The sequence below is a fragment of the Oratosquilla oratoria genome, chromosome 30, assembly GCF_046742065.1.
Source record: "Oratosquilla oratoria isolate Oo_2021 chromosome 30, ASM4674206v1, whole genome shotgun sequence".
Taxonomy (NCBI): Eukaryota; Metazoa; Arthropoda; class Malacostraca; order Stomatopoda; family Squillidae; genus Oratosquilla; species Oratosquilla oratoria.
Window position 1 is genome coordinate 45,030,467 of NC_134806.1, and position 17,500 is coordinate 45,047,966.

A 17,500-nucleotide genomic window follows, 5' to 3' on the forward strand; every position below is an offset into this window, starting at 1 on the left:
TATGATTTGTTTCGCATATTTGCACATGAATCGATGGAAGTAAACCCTCTCCTGCGATGAAATCGCTGCGAGTGATGTGGCAAAATGGAGGGATGGCCCATCCTCCACGAGATGCCGAGATGATGGGCTAGTGATAGAATGACACAAAAACTTTTAACGATTCCGATAAGAGTTCCGATACTGCTCCAAACTTCCAATTCCGATAAATAATAAATAAATGTACTTTGTTCATTAAGTATCCGACCAACTGTGCAGGTCCTAGAAATAAACCACTAGAATCATAATTATCATTGCATGTATCGGAACCGGACAAGTATCTGATTTTTTTAACGTCCCCAAACAAGTATCTTTGTGATCAGGCTACCCCCTTATAAGGCGGAAACGACCTATGGTATATGTATTTTGTATTGGTCTTGTAGCTCGTCATAATACCCATACCAATCTTCCTATGTCTTTATTGAGAATGGAGTACCGTACAGAAGCAGTCATATTCCTAATATGTGCAGATTCATGACATTAATTATCTAGCACCTTGTATGGGGCATTGTCCGGGGTATTGACTTTTATGCATTAGATAATGTTAGTGTCATTAGTAACATCCCTACGGACCAGAGGCACGATTTTTTATACTGATTTCTCTCTTCTCTCTCTCTTCCTCTCTCTTCTCTCTCTCTCTCTCTCTCTCCACGTAATCTTGGGACATATATTTCTCCCAAATGTTTAGAGACGTTTCTCATTATTTCTGTCCCCGCCTGTGTGTATGTGTCCTAATTATTTTTTTGCCTCTTGCACACCTTCCATTGAACCAATCCTGTACTATACTTTCGGTATTCTCTCCCACATACATTTCGGACAAATTTCAACACCTTAGATGTACACGTTTAGAAACGTTTTCCCATTTCCTCTTTTGTGCTCATGCCTGTGTTTGTGGGTGTGTGTGTGTGTGTGTATGTGGGAGAGAGAGAGAGAGAGAGAGAGAGAGAGAGAGAGAGAGAGAGAGAGATACTATCATTAATAATAATCGGTTTATTGGTTTCACAGCGATACAGAGAGACTTTGACGACGTGTGTGTGTGTGTGTGTGTGTGTGTGTGTGTGTGTGTGTGTGTGTGTGTGTGTGTGTGTGTGTGTGTGTGTGTGTGTGTGTGTGTGTGTGTATGTGTATGTAGGGGGGGAACCCAGGGAACATCCCCCAGCTGTGCGTGATTCACCCGTTTCCTGCCCCAGCAGACACGAACGGATATGGAGGTGGCAACCGCCGATGAGAACGTGATATTTGCGGTCATATCAACACTAAGCGCCTCCTGGTGTCAACTCCCAACCCCCACACGTACTTTTGACACCTTTTCGCCACCCCTGGCGACCGCTGTACACGGACCCTGTTCACACGAGCGGTTTGAACCGCTGCTGTTCAGTTACAGTGTAAGTCATTGGGGGCGTTCACACACAACCGCGCAATTTTTCCTTAGCTATCCGGTACCGCCGCGGTTTCCGCGCGGAAACCGCTAGTGTGAACAGGACTTTAGTCCAGTTGTTCTCAGTATCTGTTCATAATGACTGTTTTTGTTAGGTTTTCATCTGCTCTTTGAACTTTGCCTGGTCAATTTGTAAAAATCTTGGAAAATAATTTGTTTACGTGCGATAACAAACTAATCGGCTGGTAGCTGCTAGATGTGGCGGCACACTAAGCTACTTGCTTTTGCTACTTGGTTTGAGTAGCAACGACTTGGGTTACATATTCTAGACTTCGTCTAGGTTTGACTTTTCTTAGTTCAGTTTCTCAGACGTAAGAGCCATTTCACAAATTTTGAAATTTGAAAAAAAAATCGTTACCGAGGTCGTTGCTACTCAAACCAAGTAGCAAAAGCGAGTAGCATGCTAGCCGAGTGTGCCACCACCTTAAGTTGTCCTTGTGAAGTAAAATCACCATAGCATTGCACATAATTCAGGAACGCTTTCTTAAGGTATACACTGTGGTATATAGCTGTAGTGTATAGTGTAGGCCTTATGGTCTCTTGCAGTCTCCCCCATTCATTTCATATGTCTTTCTGTTATTGTTCTACAATGAACTTCTTTCCTAGGTTTTTTTCACACGCTGATACCTTGGCGTGGTGAGCAGGCTTGAGAATCTTAATCTATATACCATGAGCTTTTTCCCCCTTACAAGAGAGGTAGCCAAGTCAAAGGCACGTACCTACTCCCACCCATTCCACCCCCTGCCATTATATATATATAAAACTGCCCAACCAGATCCAAATCTTGGACATTAAATAGCATGAAGAAAATGAAGATCTATACTTACAACGTAAGAACCCTCTCAGAAGACCACAGGCTGGAGAGTTTAATGGAAGAACTAGACAACATCAAGTGGGACATCGTGGGACTGAGCGAAGTCCGAAGAGCGGAAGAAAAGTTGATACAGTTACAAGATAGTCACCACCTGTTTTACTATAGAGGTAAGGAAAAAGAGCTAATGGAGTATGATTCTTGATAAACCGAGAGGTTGCTGGCAACGTAGTCAAATTCGGTAGTTTATCAGACAAGGTAGCTTGGATTGTGATTAGGCTGTGTAAAAGCTACACCCTAGAAATAGATCAGGTTTATGCACCAACTTCACAGAGTTCAAAAGATGCAGTTGAGTCCTATGATGATTGAAGTCAGGTGATGGATCAATAAAAACGTAAAGACACGTTGGTAAAAGGTGATTTCAATGCTAAAGTTGGGTAGAACATGGGAGATGAGACGTGCATTGGTAAGTTTGGAGTAAATGAGAGATATGTCAGACGAGATGTCGGTCAATTTTTGCAGGTGACTACAACATGAGGATAATGAACACTTCCAAAAGCGTGTAGGTCGCAAATGGACCCGGAGGAATCCGGTGACTTGATACAGGTCTTTAAGATTTTAAAGGGAATTGACAACATCAAAAGTGACCAAATTTTCACATTGAATGAGAATCAGACAAGAAACAATGGTCTCAAACTGTCCGGAAATAGATTCAATTTGGAAGTAGGTAGAAACAACTTTGCCAACCGTGTAGTTAATGAATGGAATAAACTTCCTGCACAGGTAGTGCAATGTAGTTCAGTTCAAAGCTTTAAGAATCATTTAGATAAATACCTAAGTAAGATGCTGTAATGATTATAATTTATGTTATATTATTTGTTTTTGTTTTGTTATAATTTGTCTGTCTGATTTTCATTTATTATTAGTTATATGTCAATTTATAATCATTTACTATTTACCTGTTTGTTTGTTATTCAACTATACCTATGCTTTTTTTTTATGTATTATATTTGTTATTTTACATTATTATAGTTTTAATTTATTAATAATATGATGTATATATATGTATGTGTGTATGTATATATATATATATATATATAATTATATATATATATATATATATATATATATATATATATATATACATTGTGTGTGTGTATGGTTTTTTTTTTTTTTTTTTTTTTTTTTTTTTTTTTTCATCCGACCTAGATATGGATCAAAAGGTCTCCTGTCGGCATGCTCCGCCTTTGTAATCCTTTGTAAATGGAATAACAAAGAACGAAATAGACTTCATATTAGGAGATCAGAGCAAGGGCGTTAGCATTGTTACAGTAAATATAGGTAGTAACCATGAGTGTACAGCTACATTTGATTTCAGAGCCGAGAAATATAAACTAGTTTTGAAGAAAAAAATAAGACTTACGAATGTTGCATATATCAAGAAGAATCTTCAGTTAGTAATTAAGATGTTAATAGAAGCTTGAATGTATGAATTTGAATTTAGTGAATATCCTTCGGGATTTGGCACTAAAAGTAAGAAGTACAAAAAACATTAGACAAAAGATATATTCCAAAGCTAGAAATGACCTAATAAAAAGAAAGACTAAGCAAATTATAAACAGAAGGCAGAGGTGAGAAAAAAAGAAAGAGAAATATGGACGAAATAGAAGAAACTATTCAGAAAGGTAAAAGGATTAAAGGGGTCGAACGCAAACTAACTTTAGGGAGGCATCAAATGATATATTTGAAAAAAGTATATATATATATATATATATATATATATATATATATATATATATATATATATATATATATATATATCTGTAGACGTTAGTAGTGTACCAAAAGTTACAAAGAAAGAAATAGCGTTTGCTGTGAAAAATATGAAATGAGTAAAAGTAACTGGGGAAGATGGCATATCGAAAGATCTTCTGAATAGTAATAGATACATAGATAAACGAGTAAATATACAAATTCACAGTAAATCTATTTAGATGGGTATTGGATGAGGCTGACTTGGTAATGGAAAGTTGATAAGGTTGGGTTAGGTTACATATAGGTAAAGTTTGGATTAAATTAGGGTTGGGTTAGGTTAAGCTAGAATCGGATTAGGTTAAGTCTAAGTTAGGTTAAGTTAGGGTTAAGTTATGCTGGGATTGGATTAGGGTTAATTTGAATTAGGCTAGATTACGATGGGATAAATTTGCTTAACAGTGAGTTGTTAGTTATTTATATATTGGTAGATGAGATTGGATCTTTGTTTGGGCTCTGTGGGTGTTGGGGGGGGGGAGTCCATGAAGATCAAATGAAGGTTTAGAATTAAATAATTGTAATTTTTCCATTGTCCTTTTTTGGATTGTATGTGTTAGTGTGTGATTGTGTGTGTGAGTTTATGTATGTGTATACATATGTGTTTCACAGCTTGCACCAAATTCTTAAAGAGGCTCGTGACTCAAAATAAATGAAAATAGATAAATGAAATAAGAATGGTTCAGAGCATTCTAAAGGTTTCAAAAGTATGGCCCTTTGCAAAGCGAATAAACGACACAGTTGTGGGTTTAGTATAGCCCCCCTCCCCCTTTTGCTGCTGCGTATGGGATCCCCCCCTCCCCCCTCCCCCCACCCCTCCCCAAGGGGGTGAGACTAAAACACCCTTCTGCACATAAGAACAGAAGAACATAAGAATAGAGGAGACTGCAAGAGACCATAAGGCCTACTACACTAGACAGTTCCATGTCATTAACCATTCATTAAACATTCTGTGGGTAAACAAATTCTTGCCTATTACCTTCTTAAAACTAAATTTGCCCAACTTGAATCCATTTCTACGAGTCCTGCCCTGCTGTCTTAATATGATGACCTTGACTGCTTGACCCCTTTGAATACTATTAGATCACCCTACACTTTTTCCAGAGTGTAATTTAAGGTGCCTAAACCTGCCTACATAAGTTAAAATAAGAAGCCCTTGAATCATTTTGGTCATTCTCCTCTGTACTGATTTTGTAAGGGGACCTTTAATGGGTTTATTCTGGTTGACCCCAAACTGATTTAGTTTTATTTAATTTAATTTATTTTTTCATTTATTTTATCTTTTTATTGAAAAATATCGAGAATCGTCGGCGATACTATTGTCGGAATGGCCGACATCTTGAGTTGGTAGAACGTAATTATCATTTTCATCCAAAATTAAAATTACATTTATCTTTTATCATAACAATCCCCACTAACTTGAATTTTATAATTCAAAGTTAGTAAAACCAGTTTAACTTTCTTAAACCCGATGCAGCCGGTTAGGACTATAGCCGGCTGTTAGACAATAATGGCTCACACAAATAGCCACTGATATCACTTCTCCCAGTACTATAAGAAACACAAATCTCGAAGATCAAATAGATCTTAATATGTCTTCAATTATAAGAAAATTTGATTTTTTTTTTCCTAGGGCCTTCATTAAGTCTCCATGATTGCCAAATTGAACAATTTTGGGATAAATTTCCTTGTGTTCCCAAATTGAAGGAATGGTAACGGCAGCCGCCATTTGACTCCCCTCCCACCCTCCCTCACCCTCCACCTCCTCTTCTCCTCTCCTCCAGCGCCTCCCATCCTCTTCCCCCTCCTTCAGGAGGAAGCCTGTGTCTTCTTGGAACTCACCTTTGGTAGTTACCGGAAAGGATATTTGGGTACGAGGAACCTAGAGCAGAAGGTTTGGCCGAGGTAGCACTGCTTGACCAAGGGCACTCTTATCTGTCAGCTTCGTTATCGAGACCCACTCTTACTGAAGCTCTTTAGGTTACAAAACGCCGAGGGAGGAGGGAGGAGGAGGAGGAAGAGGAGGAGGAGAGAGATGTTAGAAAGTAGGAGGAGCTTCGAAGAATTACATAGACAGACAACCAGCAACAGATCTATCTGTCTTTACATGTCTTTGTAGTACCTAATCTAATCTAATACTATAACAGACTTTTTTTTTTTAACTATATTGGAGGAAATAATTCTAATCAAGGATTTGTAGCTAAGGAAAGTGTCAAGACGTTTTTTGAAAACCCCAAAAGTGGACCAATCGACGACGTTGGATGACATTAACAAGGCGATTGAAGAAAAGGCATCTTGCCTCGTTTGTTTGAAATCGTTTTCCTACAATTTTGTTTACGTTACTTCTGGTTGTATTCGGGGTGTGTGTCAATGTCAAATATTTTTCCACGTCCATTTTTCAAGTCCTTAGTCAATTTTGAAGACCTCAAATAGATCTCCTCTCAGTCTTCTTTTCGAGAGGCTAAACATATTTAGTCCACTTAGGCGTCCTTCACAGTCTTTCTTCTGGCAAACGGCAGTTGATTTTAATCATATCGAACTGTTATTTCAGAAAAAAAGTGGACTTGGTAAGTCTTGTGCGCATTAACTCCCAGTTGGGACCAACAAGAATGGCGTCTGGTTGAATCATCTCCACCCCCCCCCCCTGTGTCTCTCTCTCTCTCTCTCTCTCTCTCTCTCTCTCTCTCTCTCTCTCTCTCTCTCTCTCTCTCTCTCTCTCTCTCTCTCTCTCTCTCTCTCTCTCTCTCTCTCTCTCTCTCTCTTTTCTATGGTAAAATATTCACCATTGATCATAATTGTCTTACTTTGAATTTTAGGATTAAAACATTGCATTGTATTATACCTTTATAATTTTCACCCCAGCTTTGTAATTGTATGTCTTATTGTCCACTTTCATGATATGTAGTCATTTCTAACATTCCTTAAATAATTATACTCTTTGCCTTCAGCTTGTAATATATTCGTCATTGATTATGATTACTGTTTTACTTAAAATTCAAATTTACTTTGAATCTCTTATTCCTTTTTCACACCTATTTTGAGGCTCTCCTGCTGAGAACATAGGAATGGAGGAGAATACAAAAGACCCTAAGGTCTACATTAGGTAGTTCCATGCCCCTTACCATCTGTCATCCCAGTCCATAAAGTTATCTCAACTTCTCTTAAATTAGTCAATTGTTTCAGCACTCACTGCATCGTAGTTACTAAGTCTGTTTCATTCCTTAATCACTCTATTAGGTAAACCAGTTCTTGCCTATTTCCTTCTTAAACCTAAATCTGTCTAATCTACTAAGCGTAATTTCTAAGTATTCTATTAGTTATGGAAAGATATTGGTGTCATACACAAACTTGAGGTGATCGAAATATTCCTCATTAATGTTGAGGCGTGTATCAAATTGAAGATGGAAAAAGAAGAAGACACGGGTCTAGTTCCTTAGAGCGAAACCGGTCAGGAATAAACTCGGAACTAGACACGTGTCTTTTTCTTGCTCCATCTTCTTCATTCCTCATTAACATTTCAAAAAAAAGTTCTTCTTCCCAAGTAAGTTCTCGGAAAAATCACTCAGAGTCAAGTTGCAAAAATTTGGATTGTCTTGTCTTACTCCTTTTTCGATTTTGATTTTTCTCTATATATTGTTATGGTTGTGTATGGATGATATTTTGGCGCAGCCCGAAGAGATTTCTCCCCAACCTTCACGCTTTTGAAAAAGTTTTTAGTTATGCTGTATTTCTTAGCAAAATGAACTAGCATTTCGCCTGTCCTTTCCTTTACCTTTTCCAAACTTCCCAATGAACGATTCGCCTGCAATGTTTTCCTTAATTTGGCATTGAAGTCTCCGACCACCAACATAAATTTAGTTTCATCTTGATCCATTACCTAACATGTATCACCTTTGAGGAACTCAGCTTTTGTAGTCTGAACTCTGTTATTTTTGGAGTATAAGTTTGAGTTATAGAATGTATCGTTTATAGAAACTGATCCACTATTGAGTTTTATTGCGTCTCCACTAGTATCTCTGTTAACTAAGACTGCTGGACCTCTGTACCTTTCCTTCTCTTTACCTCCATAGTAGAACAGGTGGCGACTATTTTGTGGCTACACGAGCTTTTCCTCTATCCTTCAGACTTCACTCAGTCTCACGATATCCCAGTTAATGTTCTCCAGTTTTTCCAGCAAACTGTCCAGCTTGTTATCTTCTGCGAGGATTTTCACGTTGTGGATGTAGATCAATATCTCCCTCAGGTTGTTGATATCCTCTCCCCTTCAGACTTCACTCAGTCCCACGATATCCCAGTTAATGTTCTCCAGTTTTTCCAGCAAACTGTCCAGCTTGTGATCTTCTGCGAGGATTCTCACGTTGTGGATGTAGATCATCATCTCCCTCAGGTTGTTGACATCCTCTGCCCTTCAGACTTCACTCAGTCCCACGATATCTCAGCTAATGTACTTCAGTTCTTCCATCAAACCATCCGTTTTGTTGTCTTCTGCGAGGATTCTCACGTACGTGCAAATCTTCATCTCCCTCAGGTTGCTGAATGTCAAAGAATTGGACCTGCTTGGAGTGTGCTTACAGTCCGTAAATACAAGAAACAGTGCGGTCGGACATTCAGGTTGATGAGTGGTCAGGAACGCCCCTGGCAACATTGGGTGTTTTGTGTTGATTGAGATGTGGCTGTATAACCTCACCTCATTGCCACACATTTTAAAAGAACATAAGAATGAAGAAGACTGCATGAGACCGTAAGGCCTACACTAGGCAGTTCCATGCCCCTTACCACCAGTCGTCCCCATCCATAAACTTGTATCATCTTCTCTTAAAATAGGCAATAGTTTCAGTCTACATTGTTACTAAGTCTATCCTATTCGTTGACTACTCTATTGGCTAAACAGTTCTTGCATATTTCCTTCTTAAGCCTAAAATTGCCCAGTTCATGACGAGATACATTGTTAATGCCTCATCGTTTAATATATTCAGTTTAGTTCTTTATATTCATAGGATGCCCAGAGCGTTGGTGGCACAATCGGAGGCTTTCTGATCTCGCACTCGTTTAGTTGTGGGTTCGACCCCCCCCCTCCTCTCCGATTCCCAGCAGCGACTGTTGCCTGCCCCAATAGTCCAAACGCATAGTAGGGCAAAGGTGACGGCTTCGGCCGCAGCTACGCGTCTTCTGACGAACCCTCCTCACCTACACCTACTCAGAGCCCCATGTTGCCAATAGCCTAAGCCAGTGTTTCTTAACCTGGGTTCGATCGAACCCCAGGGGTTCGGTGAGTCAGTTTCCGGGGTTCGGCGGATACTTCATCACCAGAAAATCATATCCAGAATGGGTGAGACAGCCGTTCACGTTTAGTGTTGCGACAGCAGATGTCAATGTTGAATACCTGGACGCAATCATTGAACTGCAGCAAAGCCAGGTTCAAGAGCAACTCTTCAGAACAACAACGCTCTCAACGTTTTGGTGTCACCAAATCGTAGCGCACCCTCTTATTGCTACGAACACCCTCGAGATACTCATACCGTTTGTTACAACATATCTTTGCGAGCAATCCTTTTCGAGGATGGTAGACATAAAAACGAAGAAAAGGAACAGAATTTGTTGCGAAAATGATATGAGAGTGGCACTTGCCAAGGTAAAGCCGCGCATTTCTGAAATTGTCTCTAAGAGGCAACAGCAGCAAAAGTCACATTGATTTGCAGTAAATATTCATTAGGTTTTTTTTTATGTGAAATTCGTGTTTTGTTGGTTTTGTTCTTTGAACACAGTGATTTCGTGTGTGCAAATGATCCAAGGTACAGTTTGTGCACTAATACAGTATATAGTTCCTATGTTTTGAATTTGAAGAAAAAAAAACACATTTTATTTTTCCAACTACGAAGGGTTCGATGAATGCATGTATGAAACTTGCGGGGTTCGGTACCTCCAACAAGGTTAAGAACCACTGGCCTAAGCGCAAGCTGAGACGCAGGCCACACAGGCGACGCAGCACAGAGCAAAGGCAGACTTCCTGTTGCTGAATTGAAGTACGATTTGAACTTCTTACTTGAAATGGTGAGGTAGTACTTATAGAAACATTTCAAGTGAGAGAGAAGTTCACACTACTTCACTTCAGCAACAGGAAGTTTGTGCTGCGTCGTCTGTGTCGCCTGTGTCGCCTGCGTCGCCTGTGTCGCCTGCGTCGCAGTTTGTGCTTAGGCCTATGACAGTAGTCCATAATCATCCTTGTTCGCCAGTAGGGGCGTGTCCGTTAGGAGTTGGTTCCTGCGACTGTGTGTCCAAGCTGATTCTTAATCTCGTCTTTCGTACAAGACCTTCTCAATATGGGTGACCCTGGGGGCTTTTTTACCTCGTAAATTGAATTTTCAAAGTGGAATTGAACTTCTAATTTTTGTGATTCTGTTTTAACTATACAAGAAACATGTTTTTCCCCCATTTTAGTTTGTTAATAGAATATAAGGTGTTAATTAAAAAAAGTGAATCTTTGAAGAATAGATCAATCTAGGAACTTTGAAGTTAGTATTAAGATCTTTGATTTATGTGTTACTGTTTGAACTATTGAAGAAGTAAGTTTCCCAGTTCAGTTTGATAATAAAGGAAATGTCCAAGAAATTTTAAGATGTTAACTGAGTCCCTAAAGAACATGGGATGATTCTTGATGCCCAGGAAAAGCTGAATGTGTGAAGAAAACGGGATGAATCATGGAGAAAACGGAATTATTCTTGAAACCCCGATGACACGGGCACCGTACAGTGTCTGCAGACAAGAACGAGAACATTGTCTCCGATAATGATCTATAGAAGAACACGAATACTGTGCTTGTTTGTCTTCTGGAGGGAAAAACGGTGATTTTGTCATATCGAGGACAATATTTTGTGTCTTCAGGAACCGCATATACTTCTCGAGTGGATTGGGGTGGACCAAATGCACAATGTTTTATTCGTTGAAGCTTTTCCTAGAACACAGACGTAGAATACAACCTCTAGGTTATCTATGCATCTTAGAGGTCGTATACTGCCTTTGTGTTCCTTAAACTTGTGTCTAGTCTGACCATTTCCTCAGCAACTGCAATTTTAAATCAATCTTAGAGTGTTGTTTTGTCAAAGGGATCTAGAAGCTTAAGAAGGACATCTAGGAGCCCAAGATGGACATCTAGGAACCTAAGAATGACATCTAGAATCCTAAGGAGACAACTGGAAGAACTTTAGTTAAACCTAACGAGTCTATCCTACGGTATGTCTGGTTCATAACCCTGGAAGTGCATCTAGAAGCCTAAGAAAAGAATCTAGAGCACTAAGAAAGGCATCTAGAAGACTAAGAAGGGTATCTAGAAGCCTAATAAGGACACAACTGAAAAATCTCTAGTTAAGCTTAATGTGTCTAGAAGCCCAAGAAAGAAATCTAGAAATCTAATAGAGGTAAAAAGGACGCAACTGGAAGATCCCTAGTTAAGCCTCTGTCTAGAAGCCTAAGAAGGAAACCTAGAAACATAAGAAGGAAACCAAGAAGCTAGAAAGCGATTTCTAGATGAGGGGGAGTTGGAGGGAGGGATTGGAGTGGGTGTGGTTCCAGACATTGAAAAAATATTTTAGCCAATCAGGATCAAGGTATGGACACAGACTGCTGCTAATTGGCTGAGATACGCAATACGTCATGGAAAAGGGGAGGAGTTTGGTTATCTGAGATAACAGTGGGGAGGAACTTTGATCCAGAGGTAATGAGAACAATAAGCACGAACGTAGACATACGGGAATAAAGGATCTTCATTAGCTTATGCAGGTGCTTTTTCGTATTGGTTCGTCTATTTGTCAATTAGTTTCGATCGAACCATCGCGTTATTTATGTTTAGTGCTTTCCAGATAATTATTTCACACACACACACACACACACACACACACACACACACACACACACACACACACACACACACACACACACACACACACACACACACACACATGATCCAAAGACCAAAGTTGAGTTTTTGTAAGTCTTCTCTATTACAGTAATTTACACACTATTGTACATTATATCATTAAGTATAGCATGATATATTGTATTATAGTATAAAAATCACACAGAAGGCTTTGAGGACCCCCTTATCTCGCCCCCCCCCAACAAAAAAGATAAAACTATAAATGGAGGATGTATTTTTTTTTCAATCGCACGATGTGTTTGTCGTGTTTGTAGATCAATTTTTTTTTCTGTCAATCTTGTTTTCGAGAGATAGTGTTGAATGTGACACATTGTTTACTTAATTTTCTTATTATTTACATATCTTTAATTTTCTGTTATTTGTCGTTGTATTGTTAGTGTCACTATTATTATCATTATCATTGTCACCATCGTCATCATGATTATCATTCTATTATCATTTGTTTTATTATTTTCATCTTATCCATTTCATTATTATTACTATTTTCATATGTTTACTTTTTTGTAGATTCTCTCTCTCTCTCTCTCTCTCTCTCTCTCTCTCTCTCTCTCTCTCTCTCTCTCTCTCTCTCTCTCTCTCTCTCTCTTTACCTTACGTTCATTTCGATGCATCATTTCTAGTTCCGTCTGGACGAAACAATGCCATTCTAAACACTGATTCTTTATCTTATATCTCTATGTAATCATGTTAAACAATCGGTGCACAATTGTGTTTAATTACTGAGGATTACAGAACTTTAGTTACTGAAGTATGTATGTATATATATATATATATATATATATATATATATATATATATATGTATATATGCACAAATTTCACAAGTCACACGCGAATCACAAATATGCAGAGTCCACTAGGAAAAGGAAAAACACACGGAGTCCGAGCGCTTTCGTGATATATTCACATTATCAAGGAGTACAGAAAGATGAGAACAAAAAATGGAGATACAGAGTATAAGTAGGACAAGAGAGACATTTACCCTCCTCTCCGAAGCCTGAAAGCTCAGGTTGGGTCACTCGGTGAGGTCATGGAAACATATTATTATTACATTAACTTTTAAAATATGTACTATTTATATTACTGACAATATATGGATCTAATTTATATAATCCTAAACTATTATTAATGAGTTGGTCATAATTGCATTTGATAATTCCTGACTCTATGATATTTCTTTCTGTTATATTCTTACATTGTATAATTTTTGAAGCATTTTTCCAGTCAATAGGATGGTCAAATTCACAAACATGTTTAAAAAGTGCACTAGATTCTTGGCCCTTTTTTATGCTGTTTTTATGCTGTTTAATCCTAACCTCTAATTCTTTTCCTGTTTGACCTACATAATATTTGTCACATTTACTACAAGGTATTTTATATCCACAGCCTGTAGAATTGTCAGGGGAATTCTTTATGAGAAGATTTTTTAGAGTTGTGTTGTTCTTGAAGGCTACATTTACATTGAAATTTTTAAGAATATTAGGAATCTCTATAAGATAAATTTGGTGATCTAACAGTAGAAGACTTAAATATTTGCAAAGGAATAATATATAGTGCAATGGCAAAAAATAGTAATGCTAATTGTCCTTTAAGATTCGAAAATACTTTGAAAGAACTCAAAAAAGACCAAGACATTCATATCACTAAAGCAGACAAATCGAATACTTTAATCATAATGAACAAAACTGATTATCTAGAAAAAATGAAAGAAATTCTGATGGACACCGAGACATATTGTGAGCTTAATAAAAATCCGTTGGATTTGGTGAACAGCTCTTTTAATAAGAAAATTAAGAGCATATTTAAGAAAGACGACAATTTAATGAAGAAATTTATGTCCATTTCACCAAATTTACCTTATATGTATGGATTAATCAAAATACACAAAGAAAACAACCCTGTTAGACCAATTATAAGTTCAATAGGATCAGCAGCATACAAATTGTCCAAATGGCTGGTGACTCTATTGAACCCAATCGTAGGAAAAATATCAAAAGCAAATGTCAAAAACAATATTGATCTTATTGATAAATTGAATAGACTTGAGATAGATTATGATTTTAAAAGGATCAGCTATGATGTTACTTCGTTATTCACTCGAGTTCCAATTGATGACCTGATTGAATTTCTAACGGAAGAATTACCACACCACAATCTTTCTTATGATACTAAAACTATTATTGACCTTATTGAGATGTGTATCAAAGACAGTAAATTTGAGTTTAATGGAAAATTTTATAAACAGAAATTTGGGATGGCGATGGGAAATCCCCTATCAACCGTTTTGAGCAACATCTACATGGAATTTTTTGAGACCAAGCTTTCAGCAAACATACTTCCCAAGAAGGTCAAATGGTTTCGGTATGTCGACGACATTCTCTGTATTTGGCCTAACAATGAAAATGTTGATACCTTTGTTACTAAATTAAATCAATTGGTCCCTTCTATAAAATTCACTATAGAAATTGAAAAAGACTCATGCATTTCTTTCTTAGATTGTAACATTCACAGATGCAATAAGAAATTTAGTTATAGTATTCACCGAAAACCAACCAATGTCAACGCGTATATACATTACTATTCAGCCCACCATAATAGAATTAAACAGTCAGCATTTTCTTCCATGTTCCTTCGTGGCCTGCGCATCTGCAGCCCAGAATTTGTGGATGACGAAATGAACAAAATTTATGACATCGGAACACAGTTGAGATATCCCAAATTCTTTTTGGGCAAATGTTTCAAAAAAGCAAAAAGGACATTCTATAAAGGGGAACCAAAACAAAAGTTTGAGAAAAAGAATTTACTTGTACTTCCTTTTAATGAAAATCTTATAGAGATTCCTAATATTCTTAAAAATTTCAATGTAAATGTAGCCTTCAAGAACAACACAACTCTAAAAAATCTTCTCATAAAGAATTCCCCTGACAATTCTACAGGCTGTGGATATAAAATACCTTGTAGTAAATGTGACAAATATTATGTAGGTCAAACAGGAAAAGAATTAGAGGTTAGGATTAAACAGCATAAAAACAGCATAAAAAAGGGCCAAGAATCTAGTGCACTTTTTAAACATGTTTGTGAATTTGACCATCCTATTGACTGGAAAAATGCTTCAAAAATTATACAATGTAAGAATATAACAGAAAGAAATATCATAGAGTCAGGAATTATCAAATGCAATTATGACCAACTCATTAATAATAGTTTAGGATTATATAAATTAGATCCATATATTGTCAGTAATATAAATAGTACATATTTTAAAAGTTAATGTAATAATAATATGTTTCCATGACCTCACCGAGTGACCCAACCTGAGCTTTCAGGCTTCGGAGAGGAGGGTAAATGTCTCTCTTGTCCTACTTATACTCTGTATCTCCATTTTTTGTTCTCATCTTTCTGTACTCCTTGATAATGTGAATATATCACGAAAGCGCTCGGACTCCGTGTGTTTTTCCTTTTCCTAGTGGACTCTGCATATATGTATATATTATATATATATATATATATATAGATATATATATATGTATATATGTATATATAATATATGTATATGTATATATATTATATATATATATATATATGTATGTATGTATGTATGTATGTATGTATGTATTAGAGAAAAGAAAGAGAAACATGGATGAAATAGAGGAAACTATTCGGAGAGGTAAAAGTATTAAAGTGACCGAGCGCAGACATGCTTTAGGAAGACAGCAAATGATATGTTTGAAAGATAGAAATGGAGAAATAATTAAATGTAGAGACAAAATGGTAAAAAAAAGTAGAAGAATTTTACCAAGAGCTTTACTCGTCGAAGACCATAGTTGAGTTAGTAAATTCATGTGTAAACGTTAGTACTGTACCAGAGATTACAAAGGAAGAAGTAGAATTTGCTCTAAAAACTATGAAACGAGGGCAAGCACCTGGGAAAGATGATATATCAATAGATCTGTTGAAAGACGCAGGGAAATTAGTTCATATTAAATTAGCTCAGTTGTACACCCAGTGCTTACGTCAAGAAAGCTTCTCTAATGCGTGATGCAATGCTATAGTGATTTTGCTTGATAAAAAAGGAGACCTGAAGGACCTTAGTAATTATCGACCGATTAGCTTGCTATCAAACGTATATAAAGTATTCTCCAAGATCCTTACAAATAGACTAAATAAAATTTTATATGGAAACCAACCGAGAGAACTGGCAGGCTTTAGGAGCGGATATTCAATCCTAGACCATTTGCAGGGGATAAATAAACTAATCGAGAAAACGACAGCTTTTTGTAGATTACGAGAAGGCTTTTGACTCGGTAGAACAAATAGCAATACTAAACTCGCTACGCAAACAGGGTACAAACGAACAGATCGTAAAAGTTTTAGAAAAGATTTATGCGAAAGGTACCGCTATAATTCGACTACATAAAGATACAGAAAAGATCAAGATCGAGAAAAGAGTACGGCAAGGCGATACAATTTCACCCAAACTATTTACAGCTTGTTTGGAAGATATTTTCAGAAGGTTGAGTTGAGAAAAGAAAGGTTTGAATATTAATGGCGAATATTTGAACCACCTAAGGTTTGCGGACGACATTATTCATATTTCAGAAAGAGCAGAAGACTTGCAAGATATGGTGAGCGATCTAAACAAAGAAAGTCTCAAAGTAGGTTTAAAAATAAATAAGAGTAAAACCAAAGTAATGTTCAGCACGAAAGTTCAAAGTAAAGAGATTGTAATTGATGATGGGAATAACACTGAGAGACCGAAAGAGAGCAAGTTGGGTGAGAGAGCAGACTAGAGTGAAAGATATTGTGGAGGCAGTAAAAGAGAGGAAGTGGAATTGGGCAGGTAGGTTAGTGCGAACGACTGATGAGCGATGGAACAAGTATGTAACTGAGTGGACGCCGGGAGATAAAAAGCGTGGAAGAGGAAGACCAAACAGAAGGTGGAGACACGACATAGAGAAGTTTGCAGGAGTGACTTGGCAGAGGATGGTACGGTCGTGTGATTCATGGAATACTATGAAGGAGGCCTTTGTTCATCAGTGGACTCGGGATGGCTTACTTGATTGATATAACACACATGTATATATATATATATATATATATATATATATATATATAAATATATATAAATATATACATATATATAAATATATACATATATATACATATATACATATATATACATATATATAAATATATACATATATATACATATATATATATATATATAATACATATATATATATATATATATATATATATATATATGTGTGTGTGTGTGTGTGTGTGTGTGTGTGTGTGTGTGTGTGTGTGTGTGTGTGTTATATATATATATATATATATATATATATATATATATATATGTATATATATAAATATATATGTATTACACACACACACATATATATAATATATATATATATATATAATATATGTATATATATATATACATGTGTGTATGTATATACATATATATG

The 17,500-nt window shown here is 36.9% G+C and overlaps 1 protein-coding gene across 1 annotated transcript in view; it reads right to left on the minus strand.

The window, feature by feature from the left end:
• Positions 1-6,054, minus strand: part of LOC143041135 (uncharacterized) — a 55,644-nt gene extending 49,590 nt beyond the window's left edge. The window contains exon 1 of the mRNA XM_076212893.1: positions 5,937-6,054. The gene's annotated coding sequence lies outside the window, so the exon portion shown is untranslated. The remainder of the gene's footprint in view (positions 1-5,936) is intronic.
• Positions 6,055-17,500: the final 11,446 nt, after the last annotated feature.